Source organism: Balaenoptera physalus, assembly GCF_965194825.1.
Source record: "Balaenoptera physalus genome assembly, chromosome: 20".
Lineage (NCBI taxonomy): Eukaryota > Metazoa > Chordata > Mammalia > Artiodactyla > Balaenopteridae > Balaenoptera > Balaenoptera physalus.
In genome coordinates this window covers 17,365,331-17,384,132 of record NC_138901.1, presented here as the reverse complement: position 1 = coordinate 17,384,132, position 18,802 = coordinate 17,365,331, and the positions used below count along the sequence as shown (strand labels likewise).

At 42.6% G+C, this 18,802-nt stretch overlaps 2 pseudogenes across 2 annotated transcripts in view; both read right to left on the bottom strand.

Annotated features, from left to right (window-relative positions):
- Positions 1-216: 216 nt before the first annotated feature.
- Positions 217-11,186, bottom strand: LOC309651055 (RAD52 motif-containing protein 1-like; annotated as a pseudogene). Its single transcript has 7 exons — positions 10,538-11,186; positions 9,978-10,157; positions 6,677-6,799; positions 6,128-6,301; positions 5,055-5,153; positions 1,801-1,889; positions 217-344 (listed from the first exon to the last, which is right to left on the bottom strand). The product of its transcript is annotated as an RAD52 motif-containing protein 1-like (transcript).
- Positions 11,187-11,614: 428 nt separating this feature from the next.
- Positions 11,615-18,802, bottom strand: part of LOC309651046 (leucine-rich repeat-containing protein 37A3-like) — a 55,144-nt pseudogene continuing 47,956 nt past the window's right edge. The window contains exons 13-16 of the transcript XR_014268691.1: positions 18,420-18,524; positions 13,605-13,654; positions 11,932-12,084; positions 11,615-11,861 (exon numbers count right to left, since the gene is read on the bottom strand). The product of XR_014268691.1 is annotated as a leucine-rich repeat-containing protein 37A3-like (transcript). The remainder of the gene's footprint in view (positions 11,862-11,931; positions 12,085-13,604; positions 13,655-18,419; positions 18,525-18,802) is intronic.

Below are 18,802 nucleotides of genomic sequence, written 5' to 3'. Positions count from 1 at the left end.
TTTTTCCCAGAGTCCCCAGGGCGCAAGCCATTCTTCCCCTTGCAAAAGCGACAATTACCTCCTGCCGGGCCCTCTTCCCAAGCCCTCCCTGCCCTCCCTGGCCCCAAACAAGGAGGCGGGATTTGGGCTGCAGACCCGAGTGGCCCCAAACTCCAGCGGCCCAGGGGTGGCGGGGGGTTGGGAAGGATGCAGAGCTTCCCAAGGAAACCACAGGACCTGGCATTCTGGGAAATTCAAAAGTGCTAGTCCAGTTCTGGCAATGTGAACTCTTCCTCCTCAAAGCTCAAGTCTGAGAGGCATTCTTCCCCCCTTTGGCCACACGGCTGACAAGAAAAGTAGCTGACCTGCAAAATGAGCACCAGTTAGGGTGGCGGGAGGGGAACACACCTTACAGTTATTCTAAAATGTTGCCATTTCCTCCAAACTCTCAGTATTCACGTCTCATTATTAATTCACCACTCTATTAATTAGCCGTTACCACTGAATCAGTGATGACTCCAGAACTTCTGTAGGAGGGGTTTGGGGCAGGTGAGCAATTCATTCTGGGAAAGAGAGTCTAAAACCAAGTGAACGGCCCTTTACATTAGCATGGGAAAACTTCCCCCATCCCACCTTGTCTCAACAGAGCCATTAATCTAGAAAAAACTACAGTGTCACTTTTCAGAGGTCTACCCTGTGTGCACACACGGAGAAGACACTTAGAATGTTACAGTCAGCATGTTAAGTAATTTTCTTGAAATACTCTAACTAGCACCCAGTTTACTTTCTTCACAGTCCTTTTCATAATCTATTTAATTTTAGTCCTTTTTAATTGTCTGGTACACCTTTAACACCTAAACCCCAAGAGAGAAGGAGCTTCATCTTATTTCCAGTGCCTAGCACATAATGGTTTCTAAATGGAACTGATTCCAAGATTGGCCTCATTTAGGAATGGATCTGTTGTTATAATCAGGTTTCCGAAATCTTTAGTATCAATACGGAATCCTTTCCTCTCACATTTCACAGGAAGTTAGACTTCTTAAAGCCCAAACGTGGATATGTTTGAAGTTTCCTTGACTGATTTAAATTGAATTAAATTAATTATTTTGTACAGGAAAAACTTTCAAAATTTTTACATTTTTCAGAACATAACCACCTTTTCTTTCTCTACTTTCTTCCCTTCAAAACAAACTTTGCAACATTGGGGTGAGTTAAGTAATCAGAAATCTAGCCCCAAATTAAGCTCTCAATGACATGAAACACATTTTTTGCTCCCTTTTAATAAAAATCCTATATGCAGTACATTAATGTTTTCTTTTAGCAATTACATTGACAACTTAATCCCTAATTCGAGGCATCCATATAATTGATTTACAGAAAGGTTCTTCTGCAAAACATTTAACACAAGATATATATGAGATGCTGAGATCTGGGTAATATACCTTACTTGAAAGGCATGAATAGTTTTTAAACACTGTAGCATAATCACACTTAAGGCCATAGTTACTTTGTTCCCAAATCCCTGCAATTCTATTTGAGGGGAGTTCTAAAAGGCCTGTGTCTTCTCCTGTGTCCACAACTGTAGACGTACACTGATGGCCCTCAATCCTGCTCTCCAAACTTCAAATAAGGGGCCAGAGACAAGGCTCGGGACTTGGAGAAGTCCTAGAAATTCCCTGCCTCAAAAGCAGTTTCAGAGTTTCACATTTTCCGAAGGATGACAGAGCTGAGTAGACATGCCAAAGTCTTCCAAATCCTGCTGGTTGTTTTGAATTACGGCTACACTGGCTGTGTACCCCTTGAGTTTTTATCTCCACATACTTGAATTAAATCCTGTAGTTCCTCTTCGGTTCTAGCATCATCTGTGACCTCTTCACAGGGTCTATATGCCACAGCTATTTTACCACTTTCTGAAATAAAGTTAACAAGGATCAATTCAGAAGTTTTCTTGTTCTAAAACTTCCTGTATACAATGGTAGCACCCAATAACTAGACATTCTTTTGATTTCTAAAAGCAGAAAATAAGAGCATTTTCCTAGAAGTTCCCTCATCTGACACTTCAGTTTTTATCATAATTATTTGTGAAAAAATATATAAGAAGTGTCAACTTTGGTTCAAAAACCTTTATGATCTTAGAAATAAGAACTAAGGAATAATGACAAAGGAATGAAAAGCTGTGGAAACAAAAATGTTCAATCACAATACAAGTAAATAGGAAGGCATTAGGTGGGGGTCAAAGTGAGTTCAAACCTGGGATAGATACCACTGGACTATAATAGATACTTCATATTAGAAGCAAGGCAAGTGCCTACTCCTTGGGACCAAAATTCTACCAGATACAATGAACAAAGCTTTGGAGACACAGACAGACAGAGAGAGCATTTGAACACTCTACTGGCAGAAACTGGCCCATGTGCCTTTTGGACAATACAGCTTTCCTCAAGGCAAGCTAGAGCCACCAGGCTTTTTGGTCCAAGGAGTTTTGAGTACATATAAGGAATACCTTTGCATATTAGGGACAAACAACCCAGACATTTAGTTTGGTTCTTAAAGGTTGTTACCCAGAGTTGACAGCTGATGGAGATTCTGCCTGATGACCAGGGAAGTCAAACTTCACTGGAAGGACTGCCCAGCCTGGAAGGCCAAGACCAATCCAGGGTCAACTCTTACAAGCAAATAAGGTCTCTGACAACTTAGCTAGGATTTCTCAGTCTCTACGCCTGCAGGGCTGTGAAGCAGGGGAGCAATTCTGTTCCGGGAATCTACTAATCATAGAGTTTCCTTTGGGCACAGCCTGTCACATTCTCACCGCTGTATAACTCGATAGGGAACACAATCAACGCTATTCAGTAGCATGACCACTTTCAAGGCTCACAAAAACGTAGCCGATTATTATATAAGAATTTTTTACAGAACTAGAACAAAAAATCTTAAAATCTGCATGGAGACACGAAAGACCCCAAATAGCCAAAGCAGTCTTGAGGGAAAAAATTGGAGCTGGAGGAATCAGACTCCCTGACTTCAGACTATACTACAAAGCTACAGTAATCAAGACAATATGGTACTGGCACAAAAACAGAAACATAGATCAATGGAACAAGATAGAAAGCCCAGAGATTAATCCACGCACCTATGGTCAACTAATCTATGACAAAGGAGGCAAAGATATACAATGGAGAAAAGACAGTCTCTTCAATAAGTGGTGCTGGGAAAACTGGACAGCTACATGTAAAAGAATGAAATTAGAATACTCCCTAACACCAAACACAAAAATAAACTCAAAATGGATTAGAGACCTAAATATAAGACTGGACACTATAAAACCCTTAGAGGAAAACATAGGAAGAACACTCTTTGACATAAATCACAGCAAGATCTTTTTTGATCCACCTCCTAGAGTAATGGAAATAAAAACAAAAATAAACAAGTGGGACCTAATGAAACTTCAAAGCTTTTGCACAGCAAAGGAAACCATAAACAAGACGAAAAGACAACCCTCAGAATGGGAGAAAATATTTGCAAATGAATCAACGGACAAAGGATTAATCTCCAAAATATATAAACAGCTCATTCAGCTCAATATTAAAGAAACAAACACCCCAATCCAAAAATGGGCAGAAGACCTAAACAGACATTTCTCCAAAGAAGACATACAGACGGCCACGAAGCACATGAAAAGATGCTCAACATCACTAATTAGTAGAGAAATGAAAATCAAAACTACAATGAGGTATCACCTCACTCCTGTTAGAATGGGCATCATCAGAAAATCTACAAACAACAAATGCTGGAGAGGGTGTGGAGAAAAGGGAACCCTCTTGCACTGTTGGTGGGAATGTAAATTGATACAGCCACTATGGAGAACAATATGGAGGTTCCTTAAAAAACTAAAAATAGAATTACCATATGCCCCAGCAATCCCACTACTGGGCATATACCCAGAGAAAACCGTAATTCAAAAAGACACATGCACCCGAATGTTCATTGCAGCACTATTTACAATAGCCAGGTCATGGAAGCAACCTAAATGCCCATCAACAGACGAATGGATAAAGAAGTTGTGGTACATATATACAATGGAATATTACTCAGCCATAAAAAGGAACGAAATTGAGTCATTTGTTGAGACGTGGATGGATCTAGAGACTGTCATACAGAGTGAAGTAAGTCAGAAAGAGAAAAACAAATATCGTATATTAATGCATGTATGTGGAACCTAGAAAAATGGTACAGATGAGCCAGTTTGCAGGGCAGAAGTTGAGACACAGATGTAGAGAATGGACATATGGACACCAAGGGGGGAAACCTGCGGTGGGGTGGGGATGGTGGTGTGCTGAATTGGGCGATTGGGATTGACATGTAGACACTGATGTGTATAAAATTGATGCCTAAAAAAAAAAAAAAAAAAAGAATCATATTCACCCAATATATCAGAAATGAAAACTGAAATTAAATTGATTCCAAAAACATAATCTAATAAACTCTTCAACAAGAAAACAACAACGATAATAATAATAGTCAATATATTTTGTCTGCTTACTATGTTTCAGGCATAGTTCTAAGCTTTTTACATTCATCATCTCATTTACTCTTACAATATCCCCCATTAGGTGATAAGCTGAATTACTAACCCTATTTGCAGATAAAGAAATTGCAGCTTAGAGATATTAAATACCTTCAAATGTCTCTGGCTAGAAAAACCTAAAATTGCAACAACAACAACAACAACAAAATCTAAGAGACACAGTTAGGACTCAAACACAGGTGTCCAAGGCTTATAACTGCACTATTCTGTATGATAAGCAAGCAATTGAGGAAGAACGGGACCAAACACTTCCTGTATGAACTGAGGCAAGTCATTCTACATCTCAACACTGGGGACAATAATAGTTGCTGTCGTTTTTCTCATAAATGCCACAAAGAACAAATTTAAGACTGCTGCTGTGAAAGCATCTGGTGAGTGAAAGAATATGTAATGTTTTAGATAACCATTACTTTCATCCAATTAACTTTGCAAATAAGTTTCTTTGCTCACTGAAACTGAAGCACTTCAAGAACAGTCAAAAAGGTCTTACCTAAAACCACAATCAGCAGTTTCTGGAATGCATCTGTCATAGCCTTCTGAATAGCAAGCTTCTGGGTTACCTTCCTTTTCATAAGGAATGATAATGACCCTAAATCCAACCAAAACAGATGAATTTAAAATGCCTATCATCTGAATAACTGATTTCTAGGTTATATGTTTAAAACTAAAAAAGCATCTGTGATTCTTAGCTCACTACCTTAGTGATTAAGGGCAGGCACAACACTGGGGTACAGCTGAATGTCTCTGTTGTAGGTATACCCTGGCATGGCACAGTTTCACTGCTCAGATCTATTCTGGAAGTTCCTAAAATACTAACTAGACGGGAAATGCAAACCAAGAACGTGGCACAAATCTCATATTACTCACAGATTTCAAATGGACAAGCTGAGGCTACACTGCTACAGACCCTGCTCTCCTGTGCGTAAAGGGCTGGATTCGTACAGGGAGATAGATTTGGTGGTGGTGCAGATGATCTGGCCTCTCCTCAACCATCACCCACTCAGGTGGATGGTGGAGCCTCCTCTACTCCATTCGCTAACAGCCCTGCCTCTGACTTAAAACCCTAAGCCCAAGTGCCATGGATTGTAGGAAAAAACTCAGTACCAATCGGAATCCCCTTTCTAGGGATCTACATTTACTTTTTCCGCTCAGGCCCTTCTATAGGAGGCAAAGGACTGAACATTTACACAAGAGTTTATTTCAATCTTTAGACAATGATTTTGTTGGGATAACTGAAGGCCAGAAGACATCTGTATTTGAAGGACTATTTTAGCACAAAACAAATTATTAACCAAAAACAAAAAACAAAAACAAAAACTAACTAATTTTCCCTCCTCCTAAGCTTCTTGGCAGGCAGTCAGTTCTAAAATTCTAAAGTTTAAGGTGCTGTCAGGTATCGCCTAAGATAAAAACCTATATTGTCAGGCAGAAAAATTCTGCCCAGGGCTTTAGTTGCTTAGAAAAGGTGATGATGTATGTGAAAAGTTGAGTTTCCGAAAGAAAGGAAAAAAGAGCAATCCCACTCCCTCACCTCCCCACACACACACATACTGGAAAACAGACCTTCCTCCAACTTATCCAAAGGTTCCTTCCTCAGCCATGCCAACTCCAGGACTCCTGCACTCGTGGGAGGGCAACACCACCTCTGAAGCACAGAAGAACTTCAGGCTATTGCTTCTGAAGTGGTGTCACAATATCTTCATTTTCCCTTTCTTCAAGGTTAGAAAGATCCTGAAGCTGTTAGGATTTTGAATGAAAGGCTAGACTTCCAAATATTCTGTTGTTAGAAATTAAAACTAAACTCCAGCAATCCCAGGTAATAGTTGAGGTATGCTATAGCCTCAAAATCAAGTGAGACTTGCAAATGAATGACTAGATATGGACAACTCTTTTTTATTATATACCATACAAATACTGGAGAAAATTATGGACACCACCATCCAAGTCATTGAGATTATCACTAATTCTAGGTGGCAGGCCAATGCTCAGATACTTCCGTGTGGAAGCCTCTCACATCTCCTCCCCATAGCCCTGTTCCATTCTTCTCTCTAAAGTCTAGGAGTTCAATGTTGAAAGGAGTCTGGTTAGTCAAAGAAAATCTACAGAGTTTACCTTGATGATCCTTTTTGACCACCCATTGAAACCAAAGTAGTAATTTGCCAATTCTTGGCATCTGGAGCTGTTTGGGGCAAGCGTATTATGTTGAACCGCCTTATGTCTGGTGCCGAGACGAACCTGAAGACATAAAAGACCTAAAAATATCACAACCCTACACAGAGACTTATTTTGGATATACCTGAGATTTATCAATACCAATTTCATAGAGTGGTTGCGAAGATTAAGTAGGACATTTTAAGCAATGAATTCACAGTGAGCCCTAAATAAATGTTATTTATTATTTTTAAGTCAGTACTTTTCTGCATCATTTCCAGGGCCCCTGATTAACCGGAAGGTTCCCTGACCTCTGGTGGTGAAAGTGATGATGAAAGCAAGCAAGGAAGCCCAGCAGAAGCCTGTTATGGGGCTGGGGGTAAGCAAAGGAAGTGAACTGTTTTAGTCGTCTCATCCTGTAGCTCCTGCTTGAGAATATGACCTGAAGAGGAGATAAGATGGACCTGCCACTGAATTAGGACCTTAATCTGTAGCAACCCCTCCCCAAGTTACTAACCCCTGTTAGAAGAGGGAATACGTATACCTCGATAAATGTAAATAAAGCAACCAAAAGAATTAGAGGTTCATCTGCATTAACAAGCTTCCTTGAGAGTGCAAATATTTCCAGTCTTAACTCTCTAAATAACTTACATATTACTGTGGAGTTTTTACATCACTAGTTCTTTCTTAAATGTCTATTTCCATTTTGAACAGGGTGCAGTATGTAACTATAGTCATAAACATTCAAATAATACAAATAAAGTCAAAGCACTGTTAATTCTTTATTGATGTGTTTGTGCATCTTCCTCTGTCACTAGTTTATGAGCTCCTTAAGTGCTTGAAGGAACCATATATTATTCTTTCCTTGTTACCAGAAACAAGCATACATCTTGGCACATAATAGAGGAGGGATGGTCTGTTGACTGAGTGAATGAATGAGTACATAAGAAAATGAAATTACTTTCTCCAACTGAAGCTGCCTGCTGGGAAGGAGAAATGAAGACTAATTTTTAAATGCTGAGTGTCGCAACGTTTAAAACAGGGAAGCTAGGCCCTGTATGGTGAGTCATAATGGAGCTGTCCTGGACAATTAGGAAGCTTCAGAAGGGCTCTGAGCCCCTGGGTAGTAGAGACAGTTGACATCTGGGATAACCTTGCCACAGTTCTTGCTGGCAAACATTTCCCTTCGTGCTACTGAGAAAAACTCAGATACATTAGGCCTTTCCTTCATTTTATTTGAAGATGTTATTCTCTTGTCTGTATTTATAAAAAAAAACAGGGGAAAAAAGATAAGAAGTATATATACCTGCTAATGAATGAAAGAAGACATAATTGGAACTTCCCTGCTGGTGCAGTGGTTAAGACTCCGTGCTCCCAATGCAGGGGGCCCGGGTTCGATCCCCGGTCAGGGAACTAGGTCTCACGTGCATGCTGCAACTAAGAGTTTGCACGCCACAGTTAAGGAGCCTGCGAGCCACAACTAAAGGAGCCTGCCTGCTGCAACTGGGGAGCCCACGTGCCACAACTGGGGAGCCCTTGAGCCGCAACTAAGGAGCATGCCTGCTGCAACTAAGACCCGGTGCAACCAAATAAATAAATAAATAAAATTTAAAGAGAACGCATAATTAAAGTAGGTAACAATTTCGGGGGTGTGGGTAGTAAACTAAGGCTCTGCATTAAATAAAGAAATCGAATACGAATGCCCTTTCCTCTCAAGTCTACAGTGACTTGTAGAACATTTTCCTCATTACTCTACCAGTGACGGGCTTTATGCTGTGACAATCTCAGAACCTAAGCTTATGGAATGGTCTAAATGTCCAATATAAGAAAAGAACTCATTACTCACAACTGATACCAAGTAACTGTTTCATAATCTTTCCCGGACCATCCGTAATATCTGAGGGGTTATGTGAAATGGTCGCAGGGTCCGCAAATTAAAGAATGTCTGACACGAAATCATTTCAATCCCAGGGAGTACAGCCGGGATTGAAGAGGGTGTTAAACAGGGTACAGAAGTGGGAGGTAGTGTACCTGGAGTCACATCTGAGGAGAGTTCTCAGATTCAATAAAGGTGAAATCAGTGAGTAAAGAAATAGGGGTGAGAATAGGCAGCAAGGTCAGTAGGAAGTAGCCAGAGCAAGAAGCCAATCAGAGAAGACACATAATTATAAAGTGAAAGGTCTGGGAAATCGAAGCCTCACTCACTTATTCAGAGGCATTGAAAAGGTCCTTGAAAAAGGAATGGTGGCTGAATGGAGGCACATAATGAAATGTTAATTCTGGGGAAGTAAAATTGGATGGCATGTTAATATGGAACAAGGTTTCTACAATGCATTAAAGAATATTTTAACCATCTTCTGGAATCTGAAGGGAGTTCTGAATAGGCAATTTGAGAGTGATGATGATGATGAAGCCTCCTTTATGTTACATCTGACAAAAGTTTGTCAAGCTCGGGACTTCCCTGGTGGGACAGTGGTTAAGAGTCCGCCTGCCAATGCAGGGGACACGGGTTCGATCCCTGGTCCGGGAAGATCCCACATGCCGCAGAGCAACTAAGCCCGTGTGCCACAACTACTGAGCCTGTGCTCTAGAGCCCGTGAGCCACAACTACTGAAGCCCGCGTGCCTAGAACCCGTGCTCCGCAACAAGAGAAGCCATCGCGATGAGAAGCCCACGCACCGCAACGAAGAGCAACCCCCGCTCGCCGCAACTAGACAAAGCCGGCGCGCAGCAACAAGAACCAACGCAGCCAAAAATAAATTAATTAATTAATTAATTAACTTAAAAAACAATTTGTCAACCTCACACATTTAAAATCCACATAAAAGTAAATATAAGGAAGACTCTTGTGAAGATTTCTTAAATTAAGGGGCAGCATAAGATGACATGGGGTTTAACATCAGTTCAGTTTGGGTTTGGCCTCTAGTTTCCACATTTACTGTCATAAACCTTAAGTAAGTCACTTAACCATCCTGAGTTCGAGTTTCTTCATCTAAAAAAAAGAAAGAAAGAACTGGGGAACTGGGGGATCAGTGGAGCAGTGCATCTGAGAGCATTCTGTACACCACAGTGCTGTACAAACGTTGGCCTTTTATTTTTTTTTCCCCCCCTTGGGATCTTAGTTCCCGGACCAGGGATTGAACCCGGGCCCTCAGCAGTGAAAGTCCTAACCACTGGACCGCCAGGGAATTCCCGATGGCCTATTAGTTTTAAATTCAGCACTTCATCCCAGTAGAGCGAGGAATTCCACATTTGGACCCACCTTCACTGGAGATGTCTGAAAAAGCTGCTTCTGGTCGCATGCCTTTTGGGCTCTGTGGGCATCCCTTGCTGAAAAAACCTCGATGATGGCATAGAACACAGGACCGGCCACTGCTGCGTTTGGGAAGACTCGGACCGAATACAGAAGGCCAAACTGGGAGAAGACTGTGAACAGAGAATGCTGTAGGGTGGGCCCATGTTAAGTAAGTGCAGGAAATTTCACGTCCAGGAAGCCAAACCGCCCGTTCCTTTCTATTCCCCCAGCCCTTCGCCACAGGCAACTGTGGTGATCCTGCAACTCCAAACACTTCTCATTTCAGGAACAGGTTTCCCTCTGAAATCCTAAGCTTCGAGAAGCATTAGGAGGCAATGCCGGCTGTTGGGAACTATCTCTCAAAAATCTGTGGGGGCGAGCTGACTACTCAGGTCGGCTCTAGAACTAAGATTCCTCTCAGCAGAGACCACAGGCAGATGAGGTGCTGAAGCAGTACCCCGGGGCGCCCAGTTACTGAGGCGCGAGGTGGCTTCCTCCACCCCTCCCTCTGCCCCGGCTCGGCTCACTTGCAAGGCCTCGGCCGTGGGTCCAGAGCTCAGCTCCCACGCCAGCAAGGTTTTGTCACCCACGATGGGAACCACAAAAGGTACCAACGCCACCATCCTACCTTTACTGCGCGTGTGCGGCTCGGGGCGCCTGCGCACGCACGCCTGCGCACGCGCTGTTTATAACGGAAACCTGAGGGGGGGAGCCAGTTTGTTGGGAGTGGGACGAGGGCGGTGCTCGGACCTCTCCCTCACCCCTCCCACTCCGGGCTTGTCTCTGCCTCTAGGTCCCCTTCCACAGGTGGCACTGTCACTATATAATCACGTGGAATCATGCAGCCCTGGGCCTGTGCTGGGGGAGGCAGGAGGTGGGTAGGTTTGGTGCTGGGCTGAGCTGGAGGGAGGCGAGCAGCACACAGCTGGCCCGCAGTGGGGTCAGGAGAGGCCAGGGCCTGAGGAGGGCCGTCTTGGGCAATGGCTGCTCTCACACATTCTTCTTTACCCTGTCTTTCTGGCACCTCCCTGCTAGTTATCCAACGGTTGGGATTTTCTTTTAAAGAAAAAAAACAACCCAATGGGAATTTTCCACCAGCTTGAAATGGTGGAGAACCCCCTACCTTGGTACACAGGGTACACATCTGTACATGAGTTTGAGAAGTTGGGAGAAAAGTCAGGCCTTGGCTCCCCAGTGGAGGGAGGCCCAGTGATCCAAATATTCTGGCAACCCCAATGACCGTACGAGAGGGGCCAGAAGTAGATGGTCCTCTATGGGCAGGAGGTCGAGCATGTTGTAAATAACTGGTACTTAATGAACCAGGAGAGAGAGCACCAGAATAAATTGCTATTTGATTTACTCATCTATGCCCCTTGAGGATGGTATGTTTTCCAGTTCCCAGGGACTGATGATACTGGGGAAACAAGGGAGGGAAGCCCCTCTTCATCCTTCTACTCATCCTCCTTTGCCCACGTTTCCTCTTGTGGAAGTACTGGCTGCCATGAGGGATTCTAGTTTCAGCTCTGCTTCTTCTTGCAGGCCCCTGTTATTGGTATATAAATATTCAACTATTTACATTTTAATTCCTTACCACATGGTTAGACTTGGTTATGAATTTATACAGTTTAATATAAGAAAAATAAGTATTTTACAAGCAATGCTGAGAAGCCGATATTAAGAAACAAAATTTGCAGGTGGCTTGAGGCAGAACAGGGCTCACTCTGTGGCTGTCTCGTGTGCGGTCTCACTTTCCTCACCCGCCTCTTCATCAACCCAATATGCAGCCAGAAGCTTCTCTGCTGGGGCTTTGATGACTTCCCTGGGGTAAGAAGAATAATGCCAAGGCTTTTACTTTTGAAAGGAACAATGATAGTTTTCATTATTTCCTCATTTTAGATGAGAATTTTAAATTGTCCCCTACCATTTATGGTACAGCCTTATAGAAGTACATCTCCTCCTCATCAGAAGACTCCCTGTCGTGTAGCTTTTGTGCCATGTTTTCCTTGCGTGTGGCGTTGAGAGGCCTATACATATCCCTAAGCCAAAGTGGCCGCCTTCTCCCGAAAAAGCCCTCCTGGAACACAGAAAGGGAAAGATTAATTCAGCATCTCCCCTGCTTTCTCTGGCCACAGTACTATATCCCCTTCAAATTTACCTGACTCCCACTTTCCCCTGAGCTTCTCTTATGCAGCAGAAATCGAAAAAAGCCCCTTGGAGGAAAACACACACAGTTAGTGTTACATGTCATTTTTCATCTCTCTCACAATGTGTTATCTCTGGTCTTATTAGGACTAAATGGGTACCTCAGTCCATAATCACAATGAGCAAAATCACCACAGACCCGGGATCTTGAAAATCATTCCGTGCATGCTGGCCTTCCAGAAGTTCTCTGTGTCTGTCCAAAATGGCCCCCGCCCCGTGTCTCTGGGGAGACCTTTGCATGTGGCTTAGCATGGAGTATAGGCAGGATTTTCAGCCCCGTTCACCTTTCTTGGCCCTTGGCCAAGTGCCCTCGTGCAGTGAAAACACTGCACAGCGGCGCTGGGCAGAAACACGTTACTCTCTAGATGCGCTTCACACCAGTCTGCTACGGACTTAGTCGCACATGCAGCATTTGCTGGGGGTGTGGCTGTGGGGAGAAGGTGCTTTTATTTTCCTGGCTGCTCTATCCTATCCTATAAGTTGAATCACACCAAGTCAACACCTGAACCCAACTAGCAAAGTTATCTATAGCTCTCTGACTTTCATACTGCAGGCTGTCACTGAGGTGTCAGTGAATTGTGAAATCAGTTTAAAGGCCATGACCAGCAGGGAAACACGAAATACTCTTTTTGAATACAAATAGAATAGAAAAAAGTCAGAGTGCACAATAAGTTAGTTTCAGAAACTACTTATGCCCATATAGTATGTGTATACTGAATTGTGACATAAAACGGAGCTCACAGCCCAAGCACAGTGTGATCAGTAGAGAAGTCCTCAGTGGAAAGGGACCCTCTTCTTTGTGATAATCACTAGCAGTGTGACCATGGGGCAAGATACTTTCCCTTTCTCTTTCTCCATTTCCTTATTATAAAAGGAAGAGACAAACTACTGTCTAAAGATTCTCCTGGTTAAAGTTCTATGAGGTTTGGATAAAGGGAATAGAGAGTAGGGGCCTGAAAAACAGTAGGGTGAGAAGGGAAGTTTTCTTGCCACTTTACAGAAGGGACTCATATGTGCTACCTTTGTTCAGCTTTGAGTGAGGCCAGCCCCTAAATCCCCAACCATGTGTCCCTCCCTACCCCAGAGCCTCCTAGAAGGCCTCTGGCCTGGCCTGATACCTAGGAACCAGGCACCAGGCCAGCAGGAACAAGTGCAACCAAAACCTCTCCCCGTCCACCCTCTTTCCTTAAAGGACTAGTGAAAGCAGATGAATCTGTGCCAGTCCTGTTCTAACTCAGCTTGGGCTGGGGAGCTAATTCTGCTGATAAATAAATTAGGGTAAACCATTAGGGTAATTAAACATTCTTCCTGCCTTTGGTGAGGAAATTGAAATAGGTGAGTTCTAAGTTCTCCTCTAGTTGTAAAATTCTCCTTTAAAAGACCAATACTTACCTTCTGCTCCTTTTCTTATCTTCCCCTTTTGCAATTCGATGAGAATAAATCTGTTTTGAAAGAAAACATGATCATGATTATCCATTACAACTATTTCCAAATCCTTATTCATTCCCTTTTACTTTAAATCTTATCTACCCAGTGAGATGATAACTTTTTCAAGGAAAGGAATTCTACCCTGTTTAATAATCCTTTGCCTCTTCCACAGTACCTAACTTAGGGTCTTGCATGCAGCTGGCGATATATTTTATTGACTGTTTTAGATAACGTTCAACAGATCGTTCCTAATAAAAACTCTTAGAAGTAGGAAAAGAAAATAAAAGTATCTAGCAGAAACCTAAGCCTTGTTTTAGAGTCAACGACAAGAGTAGGAAGCCCATCATTACTGCTACTATCGATCAATGTGGAGGAGGTCTTAATCAGTACGAAAAGAAAAACGAAGTATTGGAAAGGAAGAGACAAACACATTTGCATATGAAATGAGGGACCTAAAAAGACCAAAGGAATCAACCGAAGTTTTATTGGAAGTAACATGAGTAAGATGGCTACATACAAAATCAAGAGATCAACATATAAGCCTCAATAGCTTTCCCATATAACACAAATAACTCACTAAAAAACAGAAGAAACATCCCGTTCACTATATCAATAAAAATGCATAAAGTACCTAGGAATAAACTTAACCAAAAATTTGTAAGACCTATGTGATGAAAATATTAAAACTTTTCTGAAGGACATTAAGAAGAAGTACTACATGGCATGAGATACCATCCTCCTAGAATGTTGTAAAGAGGTCAATTCTCATCAAATTAACCTACAAATTCAATGCAATCCATTTATATCCAAAATAATTTTTAAATAAAACCTGGCCAGCTGACATTTGGTAGAGAATATGTGTAAGAATAGATATGAAATGCATGAAAAAGAAGGTCAAAGAGTAGGACCTTGCCCTACCAGATATAAAATATGTTATAGAGCAACTGGAATTAAGCAGTGTGATATTGGTACTGGTACAGGACAAGATAACTGGATCACAGAATAGAGTCCAGATGAAGATAGTATATGAGACCAGGGAAGAAAGAATAAACCATTCAGTGAAAGATTTGAAAACAATTAGATCTTCATGTGTGGGGCGGGGGGGGAAGTTAGATCCCCTGCCTCAACCACACTAAAAAACAAATACAACAAATTCTAGACAGATTACAAAAGTACTTGAAGAAGATATTAGAGATTACTTTTACGTCATGAGGTGACAAAGGCCTGGCTAACAAAAGCCACCCCACATGAGCCATGAGGAGAGGACGGGCAGATATGGTGGCAGACTGTCAACACACCTCCTACACTGCACAGCCTTTGCCCCCTTTTCCCCTGGACTGTTTGTCTTCTTCTTGTTGACTTATAAAACTCTTGGGAGTTCCCTGGTGGTCCAGTGGTTAGGGCTTGGCGCTTTCACTGCTGTGGCCCGAGGTTCAATCCCTGGTCAGGGAACTAAGATCCCGCAAGCTGCACAGCATGGCCAAACCCCGCCACCCCCAAACAAACAAACAAACAAACAAAAAACTCTTTATAGTAAAGAAATACTGGTTTTCATTGAATTTCAGTGTTTCGAATCTTTCCAGTGTTTTTGTCTCTAAGGAGACAAGACAAAAGAGTGGAGTAGGGAGCACAAGCTTTGCAGTCGGGTGAAACTGGCTTCTGCTTTTGGTTTGGCCACTGGGGCCTTACATTGATCTCCTTCATCTATGAAGGAGGGATAGTAATATCATCCTCACAGAACTGTGGGCATTAAATCAGACAATATATGGAAAACTCTTCATCTTACGCTTGGCATGAATCAGTGCTAAGCTGGTGTCACAGACAAGATGGTGGACTATATCAAAGGCTCTGCTTGTGGCATCAGGCTCTGAAGATTATAAAAGATTATAAAAATACTGCTTTTATTTCCTTCTAATACCTTTATGTGGTCTTTTTTCACATTTATGGAAATATGTTTATTTAAGATGAAAAATGGGGATCTGCTATTCTTTAACCCCCAAATAGTTAGGCAGCTAGTCTATCACCATTTATTCATTTTCCCCCACTGATTGGAATATTAAAACATGACATTTCAGAAGTCTTAAGAACACATGGGTCTATTGCTGGACTCGATGCTACTTCAAATAAATATTCGGTTGCATGATTCCTCACTGTGGAATTGACATAACGCCTCACCTCTCTTCCGTTGAACACCAGTAGTGTCTACCATAGGAAGAACACTGCATGGCCCCTGTCCTCGAAGAGCTTATCATATAAGTGGGGAGAGGAAATAACGGTTAGGACTCCTCGCTTTCGCTGCCTAGGGTACAAGTTCAATCCCTACTTGGGGAATTAAGATCCCGCAGGCCAAAACAAAACAAAACAAAACAAAACAAAACAAAACAACACAAATGCAAGGTTAAACTCTAGAGAAGTTAGAAACAATAAAAAGGGGACTTTACAGAAATTCTAAAAAAGCAAAAGGCCACATGCCACCTGGAGATGTAGAGGGGACAGTCTGGGCAATGGCCAATGACTAGCAAGCTGACCCCATGCTAGTCCCCAGCCTCCTAGGCTCAGAAATCATACTCTTCCTCACCAAGAGACAACTCGCGTCTTCCTGTTGTGGCAGTCTCACTTTATCAATATCACAGGATTGATCAAAAATCACAATGCCAAATTATTACTTGACAATGAGAAATACATCTGTTCTACACACAGGGCATCCGTGTCTACACAATCAGAGAATTACCTTCTGTGGAGACAGGCCTCCGTGGCACACTAAAGCACAATCACACAATCGAAGGCTACTTGGTGACAACAGAATTAGAAAAGAAATCAGCCGAATCCAGAATTTAATGGGAAGGCCTGAGGCAGCTGGATCCACCCATCTCCTCAACAGGCACAGCCTGGCTAGTGGGCCTGACTCTTCAGTTCTGCTGCCTAAGGTGCCATCTCTACTCTCGGGCAATGTGAGGATGGGCGCTGCCCATGTTGGTCTCTCCTCACCTTTTCTATGCTTTCACTACTGACCAACCCTCCTGCAGATAGACACATTTCTCTTTAGAAGTTAGTACATCATGTCAGGTTTTATTCAAGTCTGATAGGCCAGGAAGCCATTGGTCCTTACACATCTCTGCTCAGCTCCATGATGTGCTAACCTTGCTGTTTCTCTCTTGGGGGGCTGCCTTTTAAAAAACTGCTTCCCACTTTTGTGAGCTCTGAGGGGAGGGGACTGCTTTGCTATGGCCCCTAAGAAATGGTGACAAACCTCACAGGACTAGGATCAGGAGGGCTGGAGTATTCAGGGAAGGCTTTATGAAGAAAGATATCTGAACTTGAGTTGGCTTTTGAGAGGTTCATAGGACTTCCACAGGCAAAGCAAAATCAAGGAATTTTAGATGGCCAAAGGCACAGACAAAAGCAGGCATGGATGTGGTGTAACTAGCGTATACTGAGGAGCTGCTTTGGCTGCAATGGAGGGCTGCCATTACAAGAGAAAAGGTAAATAAAGTAGGTTGGACTGGTAGGGTAGAATCAAGATTGCCAGCTTATTAAAATCACTCTTTTAATGTTAGCCACTGCCTGTTGGGAAAAGTAATAAACCATTATGTAACTGAACAGAAGATAAACAGGCTAGCTCCAGGAATAGGCTACTATAAATATGACATGCTTTAGGGTAGCCTGCTGCAGGATTTTACTTGCAGTGTTTTAATGGAACCTATCTACACAATTCCTAATACACTGGAGAAGCAAGCTGCTAAGTAAGCCTAAGGAATTGACGAGATCACACTTTGATCTTTTAGGCATGTCCTTTTAGCCCTCCCAGGGTGACTGATAGCTCCATGAGTATGGAGATCGTATGTCTCTCATCACTTCAGCCAACAAGGAAAGAAATAAACAGTAGAATGAGAGTGACTGGTGAGTACATCAAATCAGCATAGTTTTCTGTGTTGTTTTGTTTTTGTTTTTAAACTATTTATTTATTTATTTATTTTTGTCTGTGTTGGGTCTTTGTTTCTGTGCGAGGGCTTTTCTCTAGTTGCGGCAAGTGGGGGCCACTCTTCATCGCAGTGCGCGGGCCTCTCACTATCGCGGCCTCTCTTGTTGCGGAGCACAGGCTCCAGACGCGCAGGCTCAGTAGTTGTGGCTCACGGACCCAGTTGCTCCGCGGCATGTGGGATCTTCCCAGACCAGGGCTCGAACCCGTGTCCTCTGCATTGGCAGGCGGATTCTCAAATGCTGCGCCACCAGGGAAGCCGCAGCATAGTTTTTGAGTAGAAGAAATTTTACTATCATGTCAACTCTGGCCTTCTTATAAACTGAACTTGTCAAAACAGTCCAATGGCTTGTTATCATGGATCCAATTCCAAAGAGATCTCCTGGGAGTGGAGTTCCTTTCAAAATCCTGTGGGGACTTCCCTGGTGGCGCAGTGGTTAAGAATCCGCCTGCCAGTGCAGGGGACACGGGTTCGATCCCTGGTCTGGGAAGGTCCCACATGCTGCAGAGCAACTAAGTCCGTGCGCCACAACTCCTGAGCCCGCGTGCCTAGAGCCCGTACTCCACAACAAGAGAAGCCACCGCAATGAGAAGCCCGCGCACCGCAATGAAGACATAATGTAGCCAAAAGAAAAAAAAGAAAAAAAGAAAAAAAACTCCTGGGAATATACTTTTAAGTAAAAGAACAAAGTGTACCTCAGTCCTCATGACTAAAGAGAAGAATCAAGTAGTAGTAGGTGGAAAGGTGGCTTTGAGTCTCAGTTTGTGGGTTCTGAATCTGAATGAATTATTGTCCTTACCTCAATGAGACAGAGAAGTGTAACCAAAATCGTCACTACTGCAGTTACAGATATTGCCAAGATGAGTTTGTTGTTATAGCCATATCCTGGAACTTCTTTTGTGAGCTAAAAAAATAAATAACAATTTTTTTACAAACAAGGAGATAGAAGGCATGAAAGCTAACTATTCTTAAACCTATTCTAAACAATAGCTAACTATTCTTAAACTACTGTAAAACCCAATCCTTTCAGGCGAGTAGCTTCTATAAGAACAAGCCAAATTTAATGTTATTAATCTTATCATTAGCATTTTCTTCTACAATTTATTTATCTACAATTTATTTATCTTGTGTTATGTCCTTTTCTCGTCTACGCTAGGAATACTGACACACTCTCTCAATGAG